Raw genomic sequence first — 27,950 nt, 5'->3', positions numbered from 1 at the left:
TCGAACCAGGGTCCTTAGGCTTCACAAGCAAGCGCTTAACCACTAAGTCATCTCTCCAGCCCCCAACAAACTTCTTGAATGTATCTGTAGACATGAAGGAGATCACACAATTGACCTGGGAACCTAGAGCCTGTAGCCCATTAAAGACCCCACCCTCACCAGCCTCCCCACCTTACTCCAATACTAATTCATTTGAGGAAATGGAAGAGTAGTATTTATCCCTTAAAGCTTCCCCTGGCCCTCTGCAGGAATCAGGAGAATGGAAATAAAGATTTGGACTATCACCATGGAAACCAGCAGTCTCCATGGCTCCCCTACATACACACACTCCATCAACTCTTTCCCTCCCACCTCTAAGTCATTTCAGCTCATACGATTTCTCTTTGTGACCAATCCACCAATTCCTTTTGAACAAAGAACAGGAAAATAACTGGCTTGGGTTGGGGGGCTGACCCTTGAGGTTCCCACCCTGAGCCTTACATCTCTTCTCCTCTTACACAGGGGCCCCTGAAGCCTCTGCTGCTTAACCTCCCCATGCCTGTGACCTCTTCTCCTTGCTCTCTTACCAAGTTCCCCAGTCAGAACTCTTATTCTGTTGGTACCCAAATGAGACCCTTTAGTTTAGAAACCCCCCAGTTCAAGCCTGGGCATGGTGGTGACTCCCAGCACTAGGGAGGCAGAGGTAGGAGGATCGCCATGAGTTCGAGGCCACCCTGAGACTACATAGTGAATTCCAGGTCAGCCTGAGCTAAAGTGGGACCCTACCTCAGAAAAAAAAAAAAGAAAGAAAGAAAAAAAGAAAGGAAATCCCCCAGTTCAAGTGCCTCACACTCCTGGGATGCCATCTCCTGAATTCAGGTACCTGTATCCATCTCATCTCGCCCACCCTATAGACTATTTCCACAGCCCCAGGGCCTTAAGTTCTTCCCCATTCCTACTGGCCTCCAATTCAGGGTCCTCATAACCTGCCCCTTATCCTTAGGCACTTGTTTATGAAAAGGGTTCTTGTGAACCATTGCTATTTCCATCACTCATTCTCCTTTTCCTCTTTAGTCTTAATTCAACTTCCACATGGAATGTTCAATCACTTGAGCCCTGAGCAAGGAGAGAGAGAAGGGACATCCCTCCCAGTGCACTCTGCTCCTGTGCTGGTCCTCACCAGGGGCTGTGAAGCATAGTTAGCCTTTCCAGATCATTCTGAGACTCTTGAGAAAGGCTCCAAAGACTATTCTGTGGTGGGAGGAACTTTATCAGCGTCTTTACAGCTTTGTTTGTTCTTCAATGTCTCTAGCTCAGACTCTATCCGAGTCTCCTCAGTCATAAAACAACCTCAAAGGGACAAGCTGAAACGGAGCTAGAACCACCTTGACGCCTGCCCTCGCCCCACCATGATCAGGAAGGTTCCCCTGGATCCCTGTGCTTGCCCCACCAACCTCTCCCACCCATCCACCCACCCACCAAGCACCAATCCCCCCCCCAACACACACACAGAGGTCCCCCACCCCTCCATCTGGGAAAATGGAAGCAGGAGATGACTCAGGGGGTCAGGGAGGATCAAGGCTCATTTAGGGCTTTGAGATTTCTGGATGAAAAGTAAAAAGGGTGGGGAGTTATGAAAAAGTCAGGTGACGCGTCTGGGGCTCAGGAGAAAATCACTGTCCACTCCACCCACCCACTTCCCAGATGGAGGCTCTGAGTCTTTCACAGATGGGTGCAAAGTAGATTTGCGTTGAGGCATGAGCCCTTTAAGGTAGCCCTAGCAAAACTGCCCAAGCATTGGCTTCTTCTCTAGAGAGCGGAAAGACCGAAAATCCAACGTGTATCTAAGATGGTCTCCATGTGTTTCAGCCAGGTGACCTAAAATTTTCCCACAGCCTACGACTTCTATGGGCTTCAGTATGGAAGAGAAGAATTGCAGAGGGTTGGATACAGGATTCCTGTGTTTCTGTACAGCTATTCAATCTCCACCGTCAAGAACACAAATGAAGAGCTGCTAACACTACCAGTAGCAGCCATTCAAAGCGGCCCTCTTACGTACGCTCTCCTTTCCAAAGGAACTTCCTAGTTCTGCCTCTTGATCCTTTCTCAGTCACCTCATCCATTTTCACAGCTCCAACTACCGCTTCCATGCACATGAGTTCTGCACCTGTCCTTCTAGACCTGACATGCTCTCTACTCTTCCACTTCCGTAGTTTGGTAAATTTTCCTAGTGGAGACTCTACCAGCACCTTGAACGGACTTACTTTATAATGCGACCCACATTTCCCTTCAGAGTATCTCTTTTTCTTGTGCCACTTTTCTACCAGTTGTGGATGTGTGAACCTCCACCTTCATCTTCAAATCCTCTTGCTTTCCCCCTCCTTTCCCATCTTAGCCACCTTTTCCAAGGGATTTGACAATTTTTTTGGGGGGGGGCGGGGTTTCAAGGTAAGGTCTCACTAGCTCAGGCTGACCTGGAATTAACTATGGAGTCTCTGGGTGACCTCGAACTCACAGCGATCCTCCTACCTCTGCTTCCCAAGTGCTGGGATTAAAGATGTGCACCACCATGCCTGGCAATTTGACCATTTTTAAGGAGAATTTTAAGGGGCCTTTCTCTACCATCTCATCACAATTATCCCCCCCTTTTCTCAGGATGCCAATAGCTCTTAATTGTCTGCCACTGCTTTGACTTATATTTTTCCAATGCTACTTAAAAAACATCAGCACATGGATGGTAGGGCCTGCCTTTCTCTTCATGACCCACAACATTTAGCCCAGTACTTTAACACATGATCACGCATGTACTATGCTTGGAGCCACTATGTTTGCCCATGGATGAAGGGAATTTCTGAAATGGGATGGAAAAATAGCACGGTATCCTGGAAAATGCATGGATTCTGAACTCAGAAGTGAATTTGTCTGTAATGCCAACCTGCCCTTAACTGAGACCTTCAATTCTGAGCTTAGTGGGCAGGTTTGTTTTTTTTTTAAATATATATTTTTTAAATTTATTTATTTATTTATTTGAGAGCAACAGACACAGAGAGAAAGACAGATAGGGGGAGAGAGAGAGAATGGGCGCGCCAGGGCTTCCAGCCTCTGCAAACGAACTCCAGACACGTGCGCCCCCTTGTGCATCTGGCTAACGTGGGACCTGGGGAACCAAGCCTCGAACCGGGGTCCTTAGGCTTCACAGGCAAGCGCTTAACCGCTAAGCCATCTCTCCAGCCCAGTGGGCAGGTTTTGATGAGGATTTAAGTTAATGAGAGACATGTGAAAATACCGAACTAGGTGCAGACCAGGAACCTAGTGAGCACTCAGTAAATACTGCTTTCCTTCACTTCTGTTTGGCTCTGGTAAGAAGGCAGTGGAGGCGAGAAGAGATGACTTGCCTGGGAGTCCTGCTTCAGCTTGTACTGGCCCACAGGACACACCTGAGTGAGCAGCACTACCTGCTCCGCTTTCTTTCTCTCAGCTGTACCGGAAACCCTCAGCCTACTTTCACCTTCACATTTGGTACAGGTAACAATCCTACACCCTTCTCCAGGAAGCTTGTCGCTCCACTTCCCCCCAGGGCCCTGAAAATCGAAAATTAGCCTCAGAGCCAGATGTGGTGGCGCACGCCTTTAACCTCAGCACTTGGGAGGCAGAGGTAGGAGGAGTTCAAGGCCACCCTGAAACTACAGAGTGAATTCCAGGTCAGCCTGGGCTAGACTGAGATCCTACCCTGAAAAAAAAAAAAAAAAAAGAAGGAAAAAAAAGAAAATTAGCCTCAGAACTCCAAGTCCAAAGAATTAACTTTGTCTCTCCTCCCATCTCCTAGACTTGACATCATTTGACAAACCATTCCTGAAGGTGCTTTATTTTTTTAGGGTATCAAGTCTCAAGGTCCCAAATTCCCTATCAGGGAGCTGTTTTCTTCTACCTGAGTCACAACCTCTCCCTGTCCCTCACAGATATTGTGACATGCATGAATAGACCCAGCAAAGTCCATCATCTCCACACTCATTCTAAAATAAGTCAAGGGTCATTGGACCTTGGAGGGAAAGGAGTTGGAAAGATCCAGTTCATTTCTTCTTAAAACCAGGGTTTTAAAAACAGACAAAGAAGTACTGGAGAGATAGCTTAGTGGTTAAGGCACTTGCCTGCAAAGCCTGAGGACCCAGGTTCGATTCCCCAGTACCCACGTAAAGCCAGATGTACAAGGTGGTGCATGCGTCTGGAGTTCATTTGCAGGGGATTGAGGCCCTGGTGCACTCATTCTCTTTCTCTCTCTCTTTCTCTCTCCTTTCAGATAAATAAATAAATAAAATATTTTTAAAAAACAGACAAAGAGGGCTGGAGAGATGGCTTAGCGGTTAAGCGCTTGCCTATGAAGCCTAAGGACCCCGGTTCGAGGCTCGGTTCCCCTGGTCCCACATTAGCCAGATGCACAAGGGGACGCACGCATCTGGAGTTCGTTTGCAGAGGCTGGAAGCCCTGGCACGCCCATTCTCTCTCTCTCCCTCTATCTGTCTTTCTCTCTGTGTCTGTCGCTCTCAAATAAATAAATAATTAATTAAAAAAAAAAAACAGACAAAGAACCAGGCATGGTGGCACACGCCTTTAATACCAGCACTTGGGAGGCAGAGGTAGGAGGATCCTCATAGGTACAAGGCCACCCTGAGACTACATAGTGAATTCCAGGTCGGTCTGGACTAGAGTGAGGCCCTACCTCGAAAAACCAGAAGAAGAAAGAAACAGAGAAACACAAAAGGGTAAAACCCAGGTGTCCTTGTCCCTTGGAGCTGTCGTCTGCCATCACCAGCAGCAGCAGCAGCAGCAGAAGTCCTTTAAGGCTGTAAGTGCTCCTCCACAGTAGAGAAGGGCGAAGGGGCAGGGTGAGTCAGCCAAGCTGAAAACAGAGGGTTTTGTTCAAAGGGAAGTCTATGATGCAAGCTCTCCGGAACAATGTGCTCCCTGTAGCTTCACCCCCTCCCCACCCAGGGGCAGCCTCCACCTCCCTCTTCTCCCCACACCCTCGTCAGGTCATTGACCAGGTCTCTGGTCAGAATCAAGACAGCAGAAGTTCTTAGAGCCTCTGTTTTCCATCTAGCCATTCTCCAATGAGCAACCTTAACTTCTACCATGACCTTGACCTTCCCCATGCTCAGGGGCCACAGTGGCTCACCAGTATTCCAAAGGGCAATCATGATGCCTTGGCTCCAGCGTCAACGCTCAGATTCATGCTATGATTCCACAACGCTCACTCATCTGCAAGCAAAGCAACCTGCTATTCTGTCTCCAAGCACAAAGACCTCTGCCTGGTACATCCCTTTCTAGCTATTCTTTTCTTTCTTTAAAAAAAAAAAAAAAAAGTCTATCTTCCTTTCTTTCAAAGCCAGCCCAGTACTCTTCCCCTCTAGGAAGGCTTCCTAATCAAACCAAATTCCTAATTTCAACATTTTTTTAAAAATATTATGTGCTCTTGGTACTTGGTACCCAGTTTATAATCTCATTTGTATGCATTTCTCAAGCTCTGACCTGTGTAGCCTGACTCCTTCTTAAACTAAGAGCTCCTCCTCCCTCAATAATAGTTTGACTGTTTTATGATTGGAATCAAGAGTCTGAGATACGGAATGATGAAAACTTGAGTGGGTTCGCTGGGGAGGGATGAAGTGGGCAGTGGTGGGTAGAAGACCATGGAGGTGGGGATGTGGGATGTAGCTTTGATGTGAGAACCACAGGATGTAAGAGCACAGTCATTAAGCTTCTTGTCCCTTGTCTGTCTGAACACGCATCTAAGCGGGGTATGATGCAGAGAAATGACACAGATGGTCTTCCTGCGCTTTAAAGTCACATAATGTAGTCACAGTGACAAATATATATAGTAAATCAAAGACAAAAGAACAAAGAAAACTCAGAAAAATCCCAGATCGCAGGCTGAGATATGAAATAACAATATCCCACAGAAATCAGAAGTGTTATTGGCAATAGACACCAAGATGAGTGCAAACGAAGACAGGGAGGGTGGACTTGAAGTGTGGTGAAGGGGAAGGGCTGGCGGGGGGGGGGGGGATCGGAGCGCAGCCATAGGTAGACCAAGGAAGCCACGGCTGTCCTCTGCCCCAGGAAGGTATCCATGAAACAAAGCAACTTCTGACAGTCTTTGAATGATCAGAAAGAGAAGACATGCCCAACTACATGTCCCCTGTCTGAGAGAAAGTGGAAGATAAACAGGCTCTGTTCTCCTAGGCCCACACAGGTCCTTGCAACCCAGGACTGTTCCCAAGAGGCCTGGGCTGGAATACGTTCTACTTCATGCCTCACACCCCTCTTCCCTACTAGAGGGCAGAACTTCAAACCCTGAACAATGCCTCCCTTCCCTCACGTGAATACATGCCCCTTACTACATCAGCATACCCATGTATCTGATCTCATTAGGGCTCCCACTCCCAACTGGCTGAGTTTCTGCTCTATTCTGCACGTGTGAAATGTGAATCCCGCAGCACCGATAAGCAGGGTGCACTCCTTGCTGGTGCGCCAGAACACTAACAAAGGAATGATTGGTCAAGTGATGGAATGTCTTAATTTCAATAAGATGAGGTGAGGTTTGCAATGAGAAAGGATTGCCTGATTGTGTAAGTGGGAAGATGCCAGGAGCCAAAAACATGAACCATTCCAGAATTGGTCCATAAATTCTCAGACCAACATGGACCTCCAAAATGTCCTTTCCTCCATTTCCAACTTCGAAGAGAGGAAGGAAAGCAATGTTTACTATATCCTTACTATGTGCAGGAGAAGGTACTCACACATGTAGAGTCTTATCTAAGCCATTCTCTACTTCTGCCCTTCCAGAAAGATTGCCTATGCTATTTTTTTAAGACACTACATTTCACATGCATGGGGCCTTCCTAAATTCATTATGAAGGTTTTTATTTTGTCTAAGAACATCCTTTTATGGTGTAATTGAATTCCGTCCAAAGCGTGTTTCACAATCCCTGCTTTATCACACCTCCATCCCTTAAGCTAGCACCCCCCCCCACACCTCTCTCATACTGGGTTTCCTTCTCTAAGGGCTCCATGCTTCCTCTTGCACTCCAAAGGGGACACCCCCCCCCCGCATAACCAGTATAAGGCAGGTAGAGAGAAAAAGGACACTGGGTTAAGATGGAGGCCTGAACCTGGAGAGACTAACGAGGGCAGGAGGAGAGAGCCACCCGCCCACCGTCAAGGTGGCTTTGCCTGCAGTTTTTATTATGCATCGATTTTCTTATCCATCTTCTTTAGAGCCTCTTAGATCTTCAGGCTGCGGCTGTTTCTCCAAATTGTCATTCATTCCAAGCTCTCTAGCTCCTTGCAGCAGCTATATAGGAGGGAGATGGGGGGGGGGGGGAGGCAGTCAAGAGAGGTGAATGTAGGTTGCTAAGTAACCGTTGCTAAGGAGCCAGTACCAAGGAGCATCCCAAGCTGCCTGCTTATTCCAGCCTACCTCCCTTTCACATCCTCCCTCACTTAAGTTCTCTCAGGTCTATAAAACAGCTTGAGTCTGTCACCCTCAGCAGCTGCAGAGCTTCTTCTCCAGCTCTTCAGGTGGGGGCTGCAAATCCCAGAGCCTGATGGTCTCAAGTCCTAGACCTGGACACCTCCAGGTACCACGACTATGTATTTCGGATGGCCCAGATAAAAATAAGTATCTACAATTTAATTTAACTTGAAAGAAAGAAAGAAAGAAAGAAAGAAAGAAAGAAAGAAAGAAAGAAAGAAAGAAAGAAAGAAAGGAAGGAAGGAAGGAAGGAAGGAAGGAAGGAAGGAAGGAAGGAAGGAAGGAAGGAAGGAAGGAAGGAAGGAAGGAAGAAAGAAAGAAAGAATGAATCCACCTGCATTTGCCAGGTTTTTGTAAGGGCATGCTCAGAAGTGGAACCAGGGGCCAGGTGGAGAACATACCCACCTCCATGCCAAGAAAATCCAAACCTCCTCCAGAAAGCCATACTATTCAGTCTGAAATGTTGTGAATTATAAGAACCTAAGTTTGATCCTGCTCCAGGATCAATTCCAAGCTTAGGTGGCATTTAAAAAAAATACTTTTATTTATTTGAAAGGGAGAGAGGGTGAGGAAGAGAGAATATGGGTGTTCAAGACCTCTTGAGGCTGCAAACAAACTGCAAAGGCATACACCACTTTGTGGACTTGGCTTCATGTGCATACTGGGAAACTGAACCTGAGCCAGCAGGCTTTGCAAGCAAGCAGGTGCCTTTAATTGCTGAGCAGTTGCCCAGACCTAAAATGACATTTTTAGTTCTTAAAATTTTGGGTTACTAATTAGGGTGATGCATGACTGTCCCCTCAATTGCTACAGACTCTAGAAAGGACTACATACTATTTTATAACAAATTTAACTTATTAATTCTATGTAACCCAAAAAAATACTTGAAGTTCACATTCTTTCAGGGTGGTAAAGTATCAAGCCAGAAGAGTTGGCTTGGGTAGGAAACATGGAGCTGAGCTAAACAACCCTAGGATTTAAATTTGCCACAAATAATCCATATTAGAAAAGACAGCACAGAATGATAGTTCTAGGTATCTGAAAGTGGCCCAGAGACACCACCTCTCTGAGGCTAGCTTCAAGGTGGTTGGGTAGCGACCTGGATCCCCCTAGGCACTAACAGATCCTGAATCCTACACTGACTAAGAGCAGTCCCTTCCCTAAGCCTGCAGTGCCAATGATAAGCCACATAAAAGTCCTTGCTTTGCTCAAAAGGGTCTCAGCCATTCTTCTGCCATTGCTGTCTCCTTCAAAATCTACCAGTGTCCATTACTGGGAGCCAGCACTGCTAAGAGTCTCCTGATGCTGCTTCAGACCAAACAGGAACACTACAACAGTCGTTTTGCCCGTAGAGCTCTAGAAGGTGACTGTGCCACAGAGTGCAGCGGTGAGGAGAAGCAGGCTGAGATCTTCACCTCCCTAAGCTTCCGTCCCTCTTGTGTAGAGAACGGCTCCACCTACTCCACAGAATCCTAGAGACGTAAATGATGCATTACAGTAGCTTAACATAAGTGCCCAGTAAGCAGTTGCTATCATTTTATCAACAACATCATTATTGTTCCCTAGCCTACCAGAATTGGATAAGCAGACTGTTGTGGTTTGAATGCAAAATGTCCCCTGTAGGATTATGTGCTGGAACTGGTCCCCAGTTGATGATGCTGTTTGGAAAAGTTGTGGAACCTTTAGGAGGTGAAGCCTTGGTGGAAGACATGAGTCACTGGGCCATGCCATGGAGTTTCTTAGGCCAGCCTCACTGCCTGTTCACTCTCTGCTTTCTGACAGTTAACGCAACGTGACCAGCCAGCGTCCAGTTCCTACACACCCCCCCTTGTCTTCCCTGCCTTGAAGGAAAGTATTTTCCAACTATAAAACAAAATAAACCCTTTCCTTCCTAAACTGCTTCTTGTCAGGTATTTGGTCACAGCAATGGGTAAAGTAACTAGTACACAAACAAATAAAAATGAAACCTACTCACCAAAGAATCCATGTTTCTGTAACCAGCTAACTTCCAAAATGTGTTAATTATTAAGTACATGAAGCCAAAAGGTTACGGTTCTGTTGAAGGAATCATAGAGATCCAAAGATGTAACCTACACTGAGACTGGTAGAGGACCAGATATCTGGGTATAACTTGGACCAATTTACCTCTTTAAGAATTACAAAAACTAAATAAAAATAATAATAATAAAGTTAAAAAGGGCTGGAGAGATGGCTTAGTGGTTAAGGGTTAAGGTACTTGCCTGCAAAGCCTAAGGACACATGTTCTATATTCCAGATCCCATGTAAGCCAGATGCACAAAAGTGAGGCAAGCGCAAGGTCACACATTCCCACTAGGTGGCATGTCTGGAGTTTGATTGAAGTGGCTGAGGCCTGGTGTGCCAATTCATTCCCTCTCTCTCTCCCTTTCCCTCCCTCTCTCTCTCTCTCTCTCAAATAAAAATTAAAAAAAAATACCAATTACTGGGCTGGAGAGATGGGTCAGCAGTTAAGTGTGCTTCTTAGAGGGCCTGAGATCACTCACGTTCAAATCTCCAGAACCCACATACACAGTCACAGCCAAGAGCCCCTGCAATCCCAGTCCTGTTGGGGGAGCTGAGATGGAAGAATCACTAGGACTTATGAATGGCAAGCTCTGGAATCAGTAAGAGACTCTGCAGAAAGGAGAAACAGGCTCGTGAGCTATGGGGGGCACCTGACTTCCCTGGATGCTGCAGGCAAGCACACACATCATATGAGCACATGTACACGTATACCTCATACTCCCCAACACACCACACACACTACACACATGCAAAAGAAAACCATACTGCACTGGAGGGATGGCTCAGCAGTTAAGGCACTTGCCTGCAAAGCCTAATGACCCAGGTTCCATGCCCCAGTATTCACACAAGCTAGATGCCTATGGTGGTGCATGCATCTGGAGTTTACCTATGGCGGCTACAAGCCCTGCTGTGCCCCTTCATTTCATATTCTCTCTCTCTCTCTCTCTCTCTCTCTCTCTCTCTCTCTCTCTCTCTCTGTCTCTCTCTCCTTCTCTGTAATAAATAAATAAACTAAAAAAAAAAAAAAAAAAAGAATTTTGTCAGGCATGGTGGCACACACCTTTAATCCCAGTACTTGAGAGGCAGAGGTAGGAGGATCACCATGAGTTCAAGGCCACCTTGAGACTACATAGTGAATTCCAGGTCAACCTGAGCTACAGCAAGACCCTACCTCGAAAAATCTAAGTAAATAAATAAATAAATAAAACCTCAGAATCACTAATTACCTTACAAGCCCACAAAACAAGAAATTAAGGATGGGTTAGGGAACAGAGTTCTATAATTCCAAAGAGCTCTCTTTGTCCTGGCATCTTACCCTGTTACCTTAGGCCACCTGTCCTAATATCTGTCTAGTTTTCCTGAGCCCTCCCTGATACCTAACCACCATGACTCCTGCTGTGCCCAATACCCACTCCCTCACCTGCTCTCCCTAATACCTATCTTCTGCCTCTTCAAAGTCAGAAACAGCGAAGAAGAAAGTTGGGAGACAAGAAAGATAAATGAGAAAGGAAACTCGGGCAGGTGGTACTTGGGGGGGGGGGCTGCCGAGAGGACAGAAGATAGGGACAGGAGTCCTTGTAGGGAATTACAAAATTAAATAGCCTAGATTGGAGTGAAAAAGACAGAGGGCATTCTCCCAAATTCCTCCACAGTTTCAGAAAGAAAGAGGCATGTGGACAGAGAACGAGAAAAAAGAGGGAAATGGCAATATAGCTTCATATAGGAAAAGGAAATACACTTAGGTGTAAGGGAAAAATTCCCAATACAGATGTGGCTCCAGGTTTGCAGAGCTATTTGGAAAAAGGACCTGGGACTTCAAGGTGCCCCTCTGACTGGCATGGGCTGTAGGAGCATCTGCCTGAAGATATCTGACCAGGTGAGTTCCCATGGTATAGGACAAAGGATTAGGGAAGTTATTGGCAGTCTGGCAATTTGGAAAGAGGCTGAAAAGAAATAAAGTGTGAAAGTAAAGCAGTTAGTGTGGACCATGCTCTACGAAACGCCCTGTCCCTGACTCAAGGAACCCAGAGAAAATCATTTCTTTCTCTAGGTCCCATCCTGCCCTCCTCCTCTTCTTCACACCATCCTCTGAACACAGGCCCTTGGGAAAGTCTGCCATATGCATTAATGTCAACCCTGGCACCAGCGCTTGCCCTGACTGTCCCAAACTATGTGCCCTATCCTATCTGCTTAAGAAGGGAACCAATAACACTGACACCTTCAAAGAGACAGACTTCCATCTAGGAACCAGAATGTTGGTGCATCTCCGAAGTTCTTGGGCTAGAGAGACGGCTTAGCAGTTCGGTGCTTGCCCGTGAAGCCTAAGGACCCTGGTTCAAGGCTTGATTCCCCAGTACCCATGTAAGCCATATACACAAGGTAGCATATGCATCTGGAGTTTGTTTTCAGTGGCTGGAGGGCCCAGTGTGCCCATTCTCTCTCCCTCTCTCTCTCCCTCTCTCTTTCTCTCTCTCTCTCTCTGCCTCTTTCTCTCTCTCAAATAAATAAATGAAATAAACCTGAGCTCCTTGGATTCAGGAGTCAGAGGTCATTCCTTTGCATCCATGAACATTCTGACTTTGCTCTTTCCAGCACTGTTGTTTTCTGTTCCATCTTATTTAATGACATAAGGCCCCTTTCCAGAGCCAAAGCCAACTTCAGCTCATAATCTCAAATTCTGGTCCAAGTACAGATAGGAAAAGGAATTCAACTACTCTTACATACTTCTGGTTTCAGGCACAGCAAGTGGTCCAGCTTGGACAAGAACTTGGCTTACTTCAAAGGCTCCACAGGTGCCTCTAATATGTTCACCTATCTTTGTTAATCTGTCGTCTGTTTTGCGTTTGCACTTAGCAGCCAGAGGAATTATGGTTCCTTTTTTTTTTTTTTTTTTCTACAAGAACCTCTTTAAAACCAGCAAGATGGATCCCCTATGTTTGCACTATGGAACAATGGGTTAGGGCCCATCTTTTTAAAAATATTTATTTGCTTGCAAGCAGAGAGAGAGAGAAAGAGGGAGGGAGGGAAGGAGAGGGAGGGAGAACAGGCATGCCAGAGTCTCTAACAAATTCTAGATGCATGCATCACTTTGTGCATCTGGCTTTACATGGGTACTGGGGAGTTGAACCTAGGCCATCAGGCTTTGGAAGCAAGCTCCTTAACCACTGAACAATCTCTCCAGACCTCATTTTTTTCATGTCCCCACACTTCTATAACAAACTAATTTTGTTTCAATAGTTTTTTAAAATAATCTATTTTATATATTTAAGAGGCCGAGAGAGAGAGAGAATGGCTTGCCAGGGCCTTTAGCCACTGCAAATGAACTCCAGAAGCATGCATCACCTTGTGCATCTGGCTTATATGGGTCCTAAGGGATCTAACCTGGGTCCTTTGGCTTTGCAGGCTAGCTTCTTAACTACTAAGCCATCCTCCCAGCCCCTCAATAGTTTTTTTTCTTTTACTTTTTAATTGACAACTTCTGTACATATAGACAATATACCATGATCACCTTACCCTCCCACCTCACTTTCCCTCTCTCTAGCCCCCTCCACTGAATCCCTTTTCCTTTCCAACTAAATCTGTCTTCTATTTTGATGTTATCATTTTATTTTATTCCTATTATGCGAGTCTGGTGTAGGTATTTTCAGCCACTGTGAGATCATGGACACCATGGTCCCTTTGTGTCTGAAAGACACTATTGCAAAGCACTCCTCCCCTTCTCTCGGCTCTTACATTCTTTCTGTCATGCAATGGAGGGTGTGATAGAGATAGCTCACTTAGTGCTCTACTGTTATATCTTCTCAGCATTTTGTTGTGTTTTGAGTCTCCCTAGAAATCACTGCCATCTGAAAAGAGAAGCTTCTTTAAACAAAATTGAGAGTAGCATTAATACATGGGCATAAATATAAGTATATTGAGGGCAGCTTGATGGGCTTTTGATTAAGTTTTCTCTACCAGGCAGGAATTCCCTTCTGTGGAGTGGGCCTCAAGTTCAATCAGAGAGCTTGGTTTCCCCCATAACGTCATGCCAACATTGCACCAGTTGGTATATGTTGCCTGGCTGTCCAGCCGTATAGCTTGTAGAGTCCACTGTTGCTTAAAACCATTGATGACTTTTCTCCCCCACCAGGCTACATAGGTCTTTCCTGAATCTTGGCAATTAGTCAACAGGGAGGAGGTTTCAAGCTCAGCTCCAGCTTGATTTCTCAGTGACACACAGCTCCAGCATGTGGAGTCTTCAGCAATAGGGTCTTACCATCTAGTTCTGGTGGGCAACAAGAGCCTTGCCAAGAAGATGTAATGTTTGGGGGGCATCATGTGCTTCCCTGACCAGCAACTCACCAGAAGGTATCCCACCCCTGACACTGAAATTTTCTTATAACAATCTATGGTTTCAGGGTGAAGTAAGGCTCATCTTGATACAGAAGAACAGGACTAGCCTCTCTCCTTGTCCAGGTCAACTCTTGTAGAGAAGACAGCAGGGCTATATAACAAAAAGTGAGGGTACAGATCCAGCTAGAGAATCGTGCTGTAACTGAAGTACTCCAAAGCATGCCTTGGCATGACTAAGGACGTCAAGTCCTCTGTGAGAAGAGGAACCATATGCCTGAGCTGCAGACCAAGTGTGTTACCCCAAAAAGAAGCAAGGGTTGAGGGTGGGAGCCATCCTCTACAAGGGACATGAACTAATGCCATCAACACTTGTTCCAGGAGGACAGAAGCAGGAAAAATGGCCCGAAGAAGGCCCCTGAAAGGAAGCAACCAGCCAAAGCTTCTGGGGAACTGGAAGATTAAATGCTGCTCACTATCTAGGTTGTTTCCAACTGTGTGTGTGTGTGTGTGTGTGTGTGTGTACACATGCATGCGCACGTGCATGTGTGTACATGCGTGCATCCAAAATCATGCAGGAGATACAGCGGACATCTTTCCCCTCTCCAAGACCCTGATCAGCTCCCCAGGAACATGCGAGGTAAAAAGGGAGTCTCTATGACAGCAATTTGCTTCATTCTGCCTACCTCTGCCTCTATCTCTTTCTTCCAGGCTTCTCACAGCCTGGGGCATTATTTCTGAGGCCTCTGCCTTGATCTGTCTCCAAGTCTCTAGCAAGATCAAAGCTCTTAACACCTGCTTTGCTTGCTAACTCCCAGGCTAAAGAAAAGAGGGCAGGGTCCATCCTGAGGCAAGGGGAGGGCCCTGACTCCTCCTCTTTATTCCTTTCTTTCTTTTTTCTTTTTCTTTTTGAGTTGGGGTCTCACTCTATCTCAGGTTGACCTAGAACTCACTCTGTAGTCCCAAACTGGCCTGGAATTCACAGTGATCCTGTTACCTTTGCCTCCTGAGTGCTGGGATTAAAGGTGTGAACCACCATGCCTGGCTTGTTTGTTAGTTTATTATCTATTCCCTACTAAGAAAAGTTCTATCTTTGAATGAAAAGAAGAGCAGATGATGAATAAATAACGCATAATGAAACAAACTTGCCAGTAGGATAAAATTTCCAAATAATTTAAGTTATATCTGGAGTATCATGTTCAGATTTCACTAACATTCATATCTTTAGCCAATATCCATGGTGCTCCAACCTCCACACCTCTACAACTGGATGCCACTCATTAAACTTATTTAACAATTCTTTACCTCTGTGTAAGCCTTATGTAGAGTAAAAAAACAAACTAGGGGTACAGCTCAGAGAGAGAGAGCACTTGCCTAGCATACGCGGATTCCCAGCATTGCAAAAATAAACAAACAAACAAATAAACCATGTATTACAGCCACAACGGAAGGAGCACAGTAATTTAAAGAAAAGCAATGGCTTCTTTGGCTGAGGTTGTCAGCCCAAGTCAGAGGTAGCTCTTAAGCTGGGCCATGGTGATGGTGTAGGATTTCAGTAGTTAGAGGCTTAAAAAAAGGAAATTCCAAGGGAAGCACAGCTAATGAGAAGGACCTCTCGACTCTGGGCATCATTTGATATTGAACTTACACTCAGCATTGGAGAGTAAAAAAAAAAACAGTAAATTTTAAGACAAAACTGTAGGAGCTTGAGGCTTTAAACAAAGACAGGAATCGAGATCCAAGCTCCATTCTTGGTCCATTTGTTCCCACCTTTGGATCTGGTCTCACTTCCAGAATATGAAAGACTCAGATAGAACAGGGTGCCCATTATGTCTCTATCCGTATGTCTTTCTACTCCCTTTCCCCCCACTGAGTTCTTTATTAACAATGAAATGATTTCTTAATCTCATTACTGAGAAAAGCACTAAGCACAGACAAGCATATGCTACACAAATTAAGTTGGGTAATTTGCATACCTGAGGAAAGGAAGAAGCCCCTCTCCCTCCCATCTCTAGAGTCAATTTTCCTCGATCTTCTGACACCATATGTCAATAAATATCTGTATTTCCTCCTGCCCCGGACAGAAGATGCTGTTAAATGTCAAATGTAAAGTAAAGTTTGTCATAAAAAGCCCTCATAAAAGAAAAAAAAAATCTCCCAACCATCAGCAGTGGGTGGAGGAGGGGATTCCTCTGTGTGTCTGTGTCCCGGCCACCCAGCCTCCTGGTTCCATCTTAGACCACCTTTGTAAAGAGGAAGCAAATGCAGACAGTCAGTTCCTTTGACCACCCTTGTTTCATCAGAAGTTCAGCCTAGTTTTTTTTTCCCCTTTCTTTCTTTTTTTTTTTTTTAATGGAATCAATAAGTGTTTCAATGACTAGTTCTCACAGTCTAGATTTCTTAGTTTATTTTTTTAGCTCTCTTTCTAGGATGACCAAAGTGTGGCGTCCTACCTGGAGGCAGCAAAGGAAATGCGGTGGTTTCTCTGAGGACACTCATGGGGAGGGGGTCTCAGAGAGCGGGTGATGGGCAGACAAGGGCAACTGTGTTGCAGGCTGGAAAGTGGAGGACGGGTAAGCATTGCCTTGCGGCTGCTGTTTCTCTTTCCCTGCAAACCTCCTCTGATTATAGCAGATTTATTGGGGCCCCATAGCAGCCCAGCATCTTAGCCATAAACTTCCCAGAAAGAAAACTCATTGAGGTTCCCTTGAGAGGTGATGAAAAATAAATATCAGGGTTTGGTACAAACACATCAGCCAAGACCAGAGGTGGAAGGCAGCCAGTTCCCTATAGCTGGTTTAACTCATTCAGGATTTGTACACACACTCCATACATGAAATGTCCAACAAATATACTCACGTTTATAGACCTACTGAGATAAGTGCACCCTGTTCCTGGTACACATTTCCAAATACAAAAGTGTATGTCTGCATGGCATTCATACATACATGACCTTCAGTGAGTTTGCTTCTTCTCAACCCCTCCCTCTTTCTAAGCTACTGATACAGGGTGGGGCGCAGTGAAGGTGAATGAGAGAATGTCTGAATATAAGCTTGCGTGCGTCACTAAGTGTGTCTCTGACTACATTCCAAAAAGCAAACAGAAATTGGTTTTTTTTTTTTCAGTATTCAGTATTTGGAATTATCCATTGTTTTTTAATATACCACCATGTTTTGGTGACCATCATCTGATATTGGGAGACTACTGTGCAGACATAGCTCAAAGGTTAGCAGCACAGGCTTTCTCAAACTCGGTACAAATGCTGGCTGCGCCTCTACCTCTGTACAAATTACTTAACTTCTCTGAGCTGGCATTTCAACTTCTGAAAGTAGGGATAACTATACTGACTTCATAGGACTATTTCAATTATTTTATTGTGTTAGTTATGCAAAGCATTTAAAAGCATAGAGGGCAGAGTGTTCAATGAACTGTAGCTGTTATTGTAGTTATTGCATTGGGTATTGGAGATTTAAAGGAGTCGTCTATAAGACCAGGCATGGTGGCGCATGCCTTTAATCTCAGCACTCAAGATGCCAAGGAGGATCACTGTGAGCTTGAGGTCACCCTGAGACTACGTAGCAAATTCCAGGTCAACCTCAGCTAGAGGGAAACCCTACCTCGAAAAAACAAAAAAGAAGTAGTCATCTATATAAGATGTCTATAGCCACACGTGGTGGATCATGCCTATGGTCCCGACAGTCAGGAAGCTGAGGCAGGTAGACTACCATGAGTTCAAGGTCAGCCTGGTCTACATGGTAAGTTCATAGCAGCCTAAACTACAGAGTGAGATCATGTCTCTTCAAAAAGAAGAAGGAGGAAGAGGAGGAGGAGGGGGATAAGAGGAAGAAGAAGAATAATCCAGGCATGGTGGCATACACCTTTAACCCCAGCGCTGGGGAGGCAGAGGTAGGAGGATCGCCATGAGTTCGAGGCCACCCTGAGACTACATAGTGAATTCCAGATCAGCCTGAGCTAGAGTGAGACCCTACCTCAAAAAACCAAACAACTGAAAAAATAAAAATAAATAAATAAAAGACCTGAGTATAATGGTATACTCCTTTAATCCCAACACTCTGGAGGCAGAGATAAGAGGATCACCATGAGTTCAAGGCTACACTGAGACTATATAGTGAATTCCAAGCCAGCCTGAGCTAGAGCAAGACCCTATCTCAAAAAAAAAAAAGAAAATGAAAAAGAAAAAGAAAGAAAGAAAAGAAAGGAAAAAGAAAGATGTCTTCTTCTCTTAGTAGTTCTTAAAATATCTCTCCAATGTTCAATTTCAATTCATTTCCCTTTATCATACTTGGGGAGTAAGAGAATGTGGAAACCTAAAAACTTACTTGAGCCCTAAAATACAACTTATTCTCCTAAATGTAGGCCTTGTTTTGAAATGTTTAGCAAAGATTTCAATGCTTTGATGAGATCGGTATTTCTCTATCATGTGTTGTTCTCATGCCTGCCACCTAAGTATACCACATGTCCAGGAGGTGACTGGAGAACCATCTCAATATGCCACATGTCCAAGAGGTGACCAGAGAGCCACCTGAATACACTACATGTCCAGGAAGTAACTAGAGAGTTACCTGAATAAACCACATGTCCAGGAGGTGACTGGAGAATCCTTCCAGGGGAGAGTGTGTAGTTTTTTTAATGTTTTTTGAAATTTTTTTAATTTTTAAAATTATTTTTAGAGCCAGGCATGGTGGCGCACGCCTTTAATCCCAGCACTCAGGAGGCAGAGGTAGGAGGATCACCATGAGTTCAAGGCCACCCTGAGACTCCATAATGAATTCCAAGTCAGCCTGAGCTAGAGTGAGACCCTACCTTGAAAAACAAACAAAAAATATATATATATACATATATATGTATGTATGTATGTATGTATAAATATATAAATACTTTAGAGAGAGCAAGAGACAGAGAGAGAATTGGTGTGCCAGCATCTCAGCCACTACAATTGAACATGACCCTTGTGCTACCTAGTGGGCATGTGCAGCCTTGCGTTTGCCTCACCTTTGTGCATCTGGCTTACATGGATCTGGAGCGTCAAATATGGGTCCTTAGGCTTTGCAGACAAGCACCTTAACCACTAAGTCATCTCTTCAGCCCTGAGTGTAGATTTTTGTTTCTGTTTTGAGATTCGGTGTCATCAGATAGCCCAGGCTTGCCTCAACCTTGTGGTCCTCTTGCCACAGCCTCCAAGTGCTGAGATTATAGTCTGTGCCCAGGGTCATGGGAAAATATTCAGAGTTCATTTGTTTCATGACAGGGGCTCTTGCAAACCAAACTAAGACACCTGTTAGGGTGCATGTTCTGTGAGAGAATTCACCTTCCCACCTCCCTTAATCCTCTCTGTCATCTAGATAACTCTTCTTTCTGTTCAATTTCAATCCATTTCCCCTCAATATCAATCTCCTTTGTCATTCATTCTTTATTTATTTGAGAAAAAGAGAGGGAGAGGCAGATAGAGAGAGAATGAGCATGTCAGGTCCTCTAACCACTGCAAACCCCAGACACATGTGCCACCTTATACATCTAGCTTACATCGGCAGTAGGGATTGAACCAGGGTCCTTAGCCTTCACAGACAAGTACCTTAACCACTAAGCAACCTCTCCAGCCCTGTCATTCATTCTTTTTTTAATTTTTTTGTTTATTTTTTATTTATTTATTTGAGAGTGACAGACAGAGAGAGAAAGGCATACAGAAAGAGAGAGAGAGAGAATAGGCCTGCCAGGGCCTCCAGCCACTGCAAATGAACTCCAGATGCATGTGCCACCTTGTACATCTGGCTTATGTGGGTCCTGGGGAATCGAGCTTCAAACCAGTGTCCTTAGGCTTCACAGGCAAGTGCTGAACTGCTAAGCCATCTCTCCAGCCCATCATTCATTCTTATGGCAAATAATGTGAACTTCTAAAAGGCTTAATAAAAGTTCTCAAATGCCTTCTTGGTAACTTTTTCCCACTGACTATGCCTCTAGGTCTCTGGAATCCTGTGCCATGTATACTTTACTTGTCATTAGCCCATTAAAAATCATCACAAGACCCTTTTAAAAGCATTAATTTGGCTCCTGCCAGTGTATAACCCCTTATCCAGTCATCTGGTCTCTTCTTAAAGCCTTTGAAAGGCGAAAATATTCTAATTCCCATTACAGACAGTTAAAAGCTCCTACTTCTATCCCTCCACCCCCATAGTCTCCTCAATTAGTATCATTAGTATCATCAAATTGTCATTCATTTGATTAAGGGACAGTACACCCCTGCGGCAGGGGTATGACTGATATGACCTCCCTAGTCTAGCTTAGTCCTTCCATATGAAGTAGGAGACACAAGTTTGGCAACAGTCCAGGGCTCTGCAATGCTTGCTCCAGGGGAGTCCCTGAGGACCAGGCTGACTCCAGCGTGGGCACAGCAGGCATTTTCCCAAAGTGGGCCGAGGGCCAAACCATGGTGACTGGTGTGGGAGGCTAGAGACAGTGAAATGAGCCAGTGCCCACATCCCTCCCTTCTTCCCCAATTCAATTTTCCCAGCCTGGGCCCCTCCTCTTGTGTTCCTGAATCCATATTTCTCAGATCCTTCCCACTTCCTTCCATGGTACCCATCCCAGGCCAGGTCCACTGACAATCCAGCCCAATGCTGAGCAATGGTCCAAGAGCAATACAGATCACTTGGGGAGCTTGTTAAGAAACAGATTCCGAAGCAGGAGTCTGGGTTATGGCACCAGATTCTACATCTCTAACAAGCTCCCAGGTGAGGTCTATGCTACCGGCACATGGATCATACTTTGAAGAGCAAGGATCCAAATAATTATAGCTGTTTCTATAACAGTCTCCTAGGAAGAGTCCATCTATCCAATTCCATCTGTCTATCTATCCTCAAGATAGCAATGAGAATCATATCTCATACCTTCCTGATTCAGAAATCTCCCTCCATGGCACAATACACAACACAAGCCTGGCTCATAAATTCCACTGCCAATGTGAAAAAGTACACCTCTCACAAGAGCCTTGTTCTTTCCTAGCTCCAAGGGTCCACGTAGCCTAGAATTACTGTCCCACGTCTTTTCCAATCTGCCTATCCCTCTTTTACTTCCCAAACTGCACCACGGGAATCTTCTTCCAGGAAGCAGCTCTTGACAAATACTCTCTCAGTTTCTATTTACACCTCCTGCTTCCAGAGAGCCAATGTCTCAATCCCCATCCAGTGACTGGCTCTTCTTCCTGCAAACCAGTCCTCCCCTCCAAAGAAGGTTGAATGTACTCACAAGGTTTTAGCACCAAAGTGTCTACAGGATCTGGCAGATAGATATACAAGTAACCCTGCCTCTTGCAGGCTTCCCTGCTACAATTTCCCTGCTGGGATCTGCTCCTTGTTGGAAACATTTCAGAAATTCTGTGAGTAAGAAAGCAACTTCCCATCTCTTCTTCCCCGGGGCAAAACTTGTATTTAAATACAAAAGAAAATACTGGCCCTTCTATGCCAAAGCATCAAACTCAAACTGCTTCAGAAAGATGCCTGCTGTGCCCACGCTGGAGCCAGTCGTCTTCAGGGAGTCCATGGAGGCAGATGTGGAGGGCTGGACCTTCCATTGACCTCACTATCTTGCCCCTCTCTGAGTTCCATGGGAATGCACAGAGTAGTGGAAGCCAAGAAGGTTGCTCCAGGCACTGTCCTGCCCCAGGGCCATTTTATCCCTTGCTCTTTGAGTGGACAACACTGTTCACACGGTTGGGGGAGGAGGTCTAGAGGAAGAAGAGCAGCCAGTGCTTGCTCTGGACACGATCCCGATAGGATGGAACAGGCAAGACATTCCTCAGGACCCAGGCAGAGCCGGAGAAAGACAACACTGGAAAGAGCAGCTGGTCCAGTTCTAGATGCTGTGAAGATAGGGAGAACGGACATTGGCCAAAGAAATCTCTTAAAGGATAGCTTTGAGGGAGCAAGATCATGCTGGTCTGAAGGAGAATCTTTTGTATAAGAAAATGCCCAAGACTCAATCCACTGCAGTGGATATTTATTAAAGTTCGTCATGGGCCTGGCACCTGTCTGGGTGCTATGGGGAGTGAACGAGATGCACTCCTCTGGGCCGAAATGTGGTTCAGTTGGCAGAGTGCCTGCCTAGCATTAAGCCTAGGTTTGATCCCCAGCACCATACAAACAAGACAGAGTCAACACACCTGTAATTCCAGCACTCGGGAGTTGGAAGCAGGAGGATCAGGAGTTCAAGATCATCCTAGGTTACATAGCAAGTTCCAAGCCAGCCTGGACTACACGAAACCCTGTCTCAAAACTGTCTTGAGGGCTGGAGAGATGGCTTTAGTGATTAAGGTACTTGCCTACAAAGCCAAAGGACCCAGGTTTGATTCTCTAGGACCCACATAAGATGTATAAGGGAGCGCATGCAGCCGGAGTCTGCCTGCAGTGGCCAGAGGCCCTGTCGTGCCCATTCTCTCTCTCCTTCTCTCTCTTCATTCTCTCTCAGATAAATAAATAAAAATGAAATTTTTTTAAAACTTTTTTTTCAAAACAAAAGAAGAAAAATACATCCCTTACCTGTGATGTACCATCTAGGGAAGAACACAAGACTGGGGTATTTTAAGCTACGTGTGTTAGTAAGTGGGGTGCTAGAAGGGAGGCTCTGTTTCCCTCACTTCATCTTCACATACAGACAGACCAGCTAGAGCTTTGGTTCTCAAAAGAGCAATCTCTGGACCAACAGCTTCGGGATCACTTGGCTGGGTCTCACCCAGACCTGCTAAATTTGAGATGCTGGTGGTAGGGCCCAGCAGTGTAGCGTGTGTGTGTGTGTGTGTGTGTGTGTGTGTGTGTGTGTGTGTGTGGTTTTGGCTTGTTGAAGCAGGGTCTCAAGTATCCCAGACTAGCCTGGAACCGTGTAGTCAAGGATGACCTTGAACTTCTAATCCTGCTTCCACCTCACAAATGTTGGGATGACAAACATGCACCACGATGCCCAGCTATAATCTGTGCTTTAACAAGCATTCCAGCCGATGCTGGTCTACCTCCAGCTACAGACCCACCTTTCTCTGGCCCTCTCATTCACCATGACCTCTGTGATCAGTAGCTGGACAGACATCACTGAGCATGCCCAGTTCTGCCTCCTTCTGGTTGGGATGTTTGATTTTGCCATTGCTTTTGCTTTCACAGTCAGCCTGCCCACAGGACACATGCATTCCAACCTGCTTAGACATGGCAGAAACCTAACAAAAGCAGATTGGTTCTGCAGTGGGAGGCAGGTGGGTCTTCGGTACTACCTGAGGAACCAGGCTATCTAATTCAGAGGGTGAGAACCATCAAACCAATGTGGCTGCAGATCTACACTAATGATTTCACCATCTGCCTGTCTCTTGTGTCGTGATTATCAGTTGGTTCCACACAAGGAACTCCAGCAATGGGCTTCCAGCAGCTGGCAGAATGCAGGTCCAGACCACCTGCAGTCAAAGGTAAGAGAACACAAGAGTCAGAGGAAATCCTAGAATGCCTTTTTCACATGCATGTGTTTGTGTATGTGTGTATGTATGTTCATATGCATGCGGGCACATGTGTGCAAGCAGAAGCCAGAGGTTGATGTTGGGTGTTTTCTGAAATTGGTCTCCACCCTATTTCCTGAAGCAGAGCCTCTCACTTGAATCCAGAGCTCACTGACTCAGCGAGTCTAGCTAGACAGTTTGCCCTGGGGGTCCCTTGCCTCTGCTTCCTGAGTGCTGGGATGACAGGCAAGCCACCATGGCCACCCAGCACTTATGTGGGTGCTGAAGGTCCAAACTCCAGTCCTTATGTTTGTAAGGCAAATACTTTATCTACTGAGCTAGCTCCCCAGCCCCCCGCAAATGTTTAACTAAGTAGAATCTTTATTCCCTCTCATGTTAGAGACAAAAGAAGCAGGCTGGAGAGATAGCTCAGCAGTTAAGTCACCTACCTGCAATGCCTAACGACTGGGGTTCAATTCCCCAGAACCCATGTAAAGCCATATGCACAAAGTAATGCATGTATCTGGAGTTCATTTGCAGTGGCTAGAAGCCCTGGCGTACCCATTCTCTCCCCTCTCTCCTCTTTCTCTCTCTCCTTGCAAAAAAATAAGAAAACAGATAAAAGCAGCAAGGCAATAAAGGATTTGAGTAGCTTGGCAAGGACACATTGCTAGTTGGCAGCAGAGATGACATTAATCCCCAGGGTATCAGGCTCTCCACTGTGCACTTTCTGAGGAGGTGGACCAAAGAAGGCAGCAAAGGAAGCTGGTGAGATGGCCAACTGGAAAGCACTTGGTGTGCAAGCATGAGGACCTGAACTCAGATTCTGCATTCAGCACCCCAAAATCCACATAAAATGGGAAGATAGAAACAGGAAATCACCGGCTAGCCAATCTAACCAAATCAGTGAGCTCTAGGTTCAGTAAGAGATCCTTACTTTCCACTTCTGGCCTCCACATGCACATACATACAAACACATGGACATGCACATGCGCACCATAAACACAAGAAGACACTAGGAAAGACTTTCAAGTTCACAAATACAGCCATTACATACTAAGAACTGTCCCCAGTGATTACAAGATGGCCAGTGAGTGTAATGCCAATGTGCTCTGTGCTCACTCATAAGAAAGCTCTGGATCTAAGGCACTGATTCCAGTGTCTCTTTTCCAGTTCCAGGGCTCAAGCTACCAGCCTGCTCCGTGTGCTCTGAACACTGTCCACTTTCCTGTGCTTTTCCCAGTGTTACTCACTCTGCCCGGAGTCCACTGGCCAGCCCCACCACCCCCATTCATGCTGAAATCCTATGTACCCTCGAGAGAGCCAACTCACATGCCATTCACGCACAAAGTCTGCTCTGATTCCACGCATCCACCCTCAGCATGGAGTGGGCCAAAAAATGCTCATCCACCACTCTGAATTCCCAAGTTGCTTTGAGTAGTACTGATGGCCCTTGTCATTTCTACTCAGTGTTGTGGCACTGCTTTGCTGTCTGTATTAGAACATGAGCTCTTTGAAGGCAAGGGCCACATTCGATCTCATCTATGTGCTATCCTTCTGTAATGCCTAGAATGCAGCGCACAATAAATAACTTACTAAACTAACCAACCAAAGCTCGGAAGTCACATGCCAAAGAACGTTGTCACCTGTTGCCGCATCAACATCACGGATTCTGGTACCCAAAAACGTCATCAACCCTGCTTCACACACCCCTCACTCCCAGAAAATGCTCAAATACCTCCCAACATTCTGCTTTTCTACGCACCACATGACATAATCCCATTTGGGTTCGTCTAACTCATGTAGCTTCATGTACTAATTAAGCTGTAAGACACAACAGGGCATGAATTTATTGTGCAATAATTCACACGCGGGATGTTTGCGCAGTGCTTGGGCGTGAGTTATGACACATTAATTCTCGGCCTAGAGGGCCTCGTTGCAATTACAGAACCATTTTTTAAATATCATCTGGGTTTAAAATACAAATATCGGTCCCCCTTGTCTTAAGACCCTTTGCCCCAAAATGTAGCTAGCCCCTTTGCTTCTCATTCTGAATTCCCTTCTCCATGAAGCTGTACAGATAGCAAGAAACAGACAATCCAGCCCTTCACTGGACTCACTGAGGATCACAGGGACCCTGCAAAAAGGGAGGAAGAGGAAGAGAGGGGCAGAGGCTCCCTAACTACCTAGGAGATAGCTGAGCTGGCCCATGGGTCAGGAGGCACCAGAGAAACAGATTCAGCAGCCAACTAAGGGCCTATTACTAAGGAAGGGGAAGAGCTGAAAAGACTTTTATGAATTCTGACATTCAATAAACCTCGCCGCACGCAACCAGGCTAAATTCACTACCGTTTTTATGTCTACTGTTGAGAGAGGTATTGGGAAGGGAAAGAAGAAATGTCACCTGGCTCAGTAGCTGACAACCAAAACCAGTTGCTTGGTCTCCTCTCTGCCCAGGGCTCATTTCTGTGAAGGACACTCCTGCTGGTCCCTGGGTGCTCTGCATACCCTGCTCCATCTATGATGTCAACTGCAGCTGCCCAGAGAACCTGCCCTGCTCGGGAGCTTGTATTAAAACACTCACTTATAACTCCCTATTAATTTTTCACGAGGAGTTATTTTTAACTCGCTCAAACCATTGTCTGAATATGCCAAATATATTTTCTTAATGAACGAGCCCGGCGTGTGGTTCCTCCTTCCCTACTCCCCTACTGCTATTCAAATGGTCCCCTCCTCACAGGGAGTAAGGTTTGGATGAACAATTCACAGCAATACCCCGGAAATGAGCAGTAGAGAACAGAGAGGAAAAACCTCACAAAGCCCACATTTTCCTCCCTAGTCAGGCTTTGAATTTGAGAGCATTCTAGGAAATGGTGACAGGGCTTTGAAAATAAAAAGGTCAAATCAAAATTTAAAAGTAAGTCTTGGAGCTAGAGAAATGGCTCAGCGGTTAAGGCACTTGCCTGCAAAGCCTAACGACCTGGGTTTGATTCCCTAGTACCCACATAAAGCCAGATGCACAAAGTGGCAGATGCATCTGGAGTTCGTTTACAGCAGCTGGAGACTCTGGCACATGCATCCTCTCTGTCTCTCTCTGCTTGCAAAGAAATAAAAATGTCTTTCAAAGATTGAAAAGTCTTGGGCTAGGGTGTAGCTCAGTAATACAGTACATGTTTAGCACATGCAAGGTTCTGTGTTTGATCTCTCTCTCTCTCTCTCTCACACACACACACACACATACAAGTGTGTGCATGCACACACATGAAGTCTTCTCTATATATTATTATCCAAATGAACCCAAGGGCTGTTGGACTGAACCTTCTGAGCTGTTATTTGCCATTCATCAGTCCCAATATTATGACTCAGAAGAAAACAAGATAAAGAGTCACCATGTTGGCAGCACTCACTGAGATCCCAGCACTTAAAATGCTGAGGCAAGAGGATGGCAAGTTTGAGGTCAATCACAACTACAATAGTGAGACTCTGTCTTAGGAAAAAAAAAAAAAATCAAGAGAGAAAAGGAGAAATTAAAAGAAAAATAGGAGGAGAAAATACTGAAATAAAAAAAAATGTAAGACAGTCAATTCAGAACCCAGAATTTCTAATCTATGAACCTAACTGGGTTATGTCCCTCATTAAAACCCTTCAGTGGTTCCTCCTGGGGCTGGAGAGATGGCTTAGTGGTTAAGCACTTGCCTGTGAAGCCTAAGGACCCTGGTTCGAGGCTCGGTTCCCCAGGACCCACGTTAGCCAGATGCACAAGGAGGCTCACACATCTGGAGTTCGTTTGCAGTGGCTGGAAGCCCTGGCACATCCATTCTCTCTTTCTCCCTGCCTGTTTCTCTCTCTGTCTGTCGCTCCCAAATAAATAAGAATAGGGCTGGAGAGATGGCTTAGCAGTTAAGCGCTTGCCTGTGAAGCCTAAGGACCCCGGTTCGAGGCTCGGTTCCCCAGGTCCCACATTAGCCAGATGCACAAGGGGGCGCACGTGTCTGGAGTTCGTTTGCAGTGGCTGGAATCCCTGGCGTGCCCATTCTCTCCCTCTCCCTCTATCTGTCTTTCTCTCTGTGTCTGTCACTCTCAAATAAATAAATAAATAATGAACAAAAAAATATTAAAAAAATAAATAAATAAGAATAAACCAAAAAAATTATTTTTAAAAAAAAACAACCCTTCAGTGGTTCCTCCTGGCCCTGGACATAAAGCCTAAATTCCTTAGCACGGCTTTTCTAAATGTCTCCTTCATGACCTGACCTATGCTTGTTCCTCTAGCTTCTTCCCCTTCTCGGCTCATGCTCCCATCTTTCAGACTCCAGTGCCCTCTGACACCCTTCACTTCACTAACTCCACGTACCTTTCAGTTCCCAATTTAGACATTGCCTTCCCAAGAAGCCTCCCCCAATTCAGTCTCAGGAGGAGGAGTTCTTCCGAAGTACCCCCTGTGCTGAGCACCTGTGCGTACCCCATTTGCCACAAAGAGCCTGACTGAGCTCAGCTAGCTGTCTTCTCCACTGGATTATGACTCAGGGGTTCAATAAATATGAGCTGAGCAAATGTGCAAACAAAGAGAAACCCTGAAAGAGC

General features: G+C 45.5%; 1 long non-coding RNA gene across 1 annotated transcript; it reads right to left on the bottom strand.

Moving 5' to 3' along the window:
* Nucleotides 1-21,422: 21,422 nt before the first annotated feature.
* On the bottom strand, nucleotides 21,423-25,895 carry LOC123461440. The gene is made up of 3 exons (XR_006637688.1): nucleotides 25,771-25,895; nucleotides 22,917-23,327; nucleotides 21,423-21,755 (listed from the first exon to the last, which is right to left on the bottom strand). It is a non-coding gene; the product is annotated as an uncharacterized LOC123461440 (long non-coding RNA).
* Nucleotides 25,896-27,950: the final 2,055 nt, after the last annotated feature.

This window comes from Jaculus jaculus, chromosome 6, assembly GCF_020740685.1.
Source record: "Jaculus jaculus isolate mJacJac1 chromosome 6, mJacJac1.mat.Y.cur, whole genome shotgun sequence".
NCBI classification, from domain to species: domain Eukaryota; kingdom Metazoa; phylum Chordata; class Mammalia; order Rodentia; family Dipodidae; genus Jaculus; species Jaculus jaculus.
This window is presented reverse-complemented; position numbering and strand designations above follow the sequence as displayed.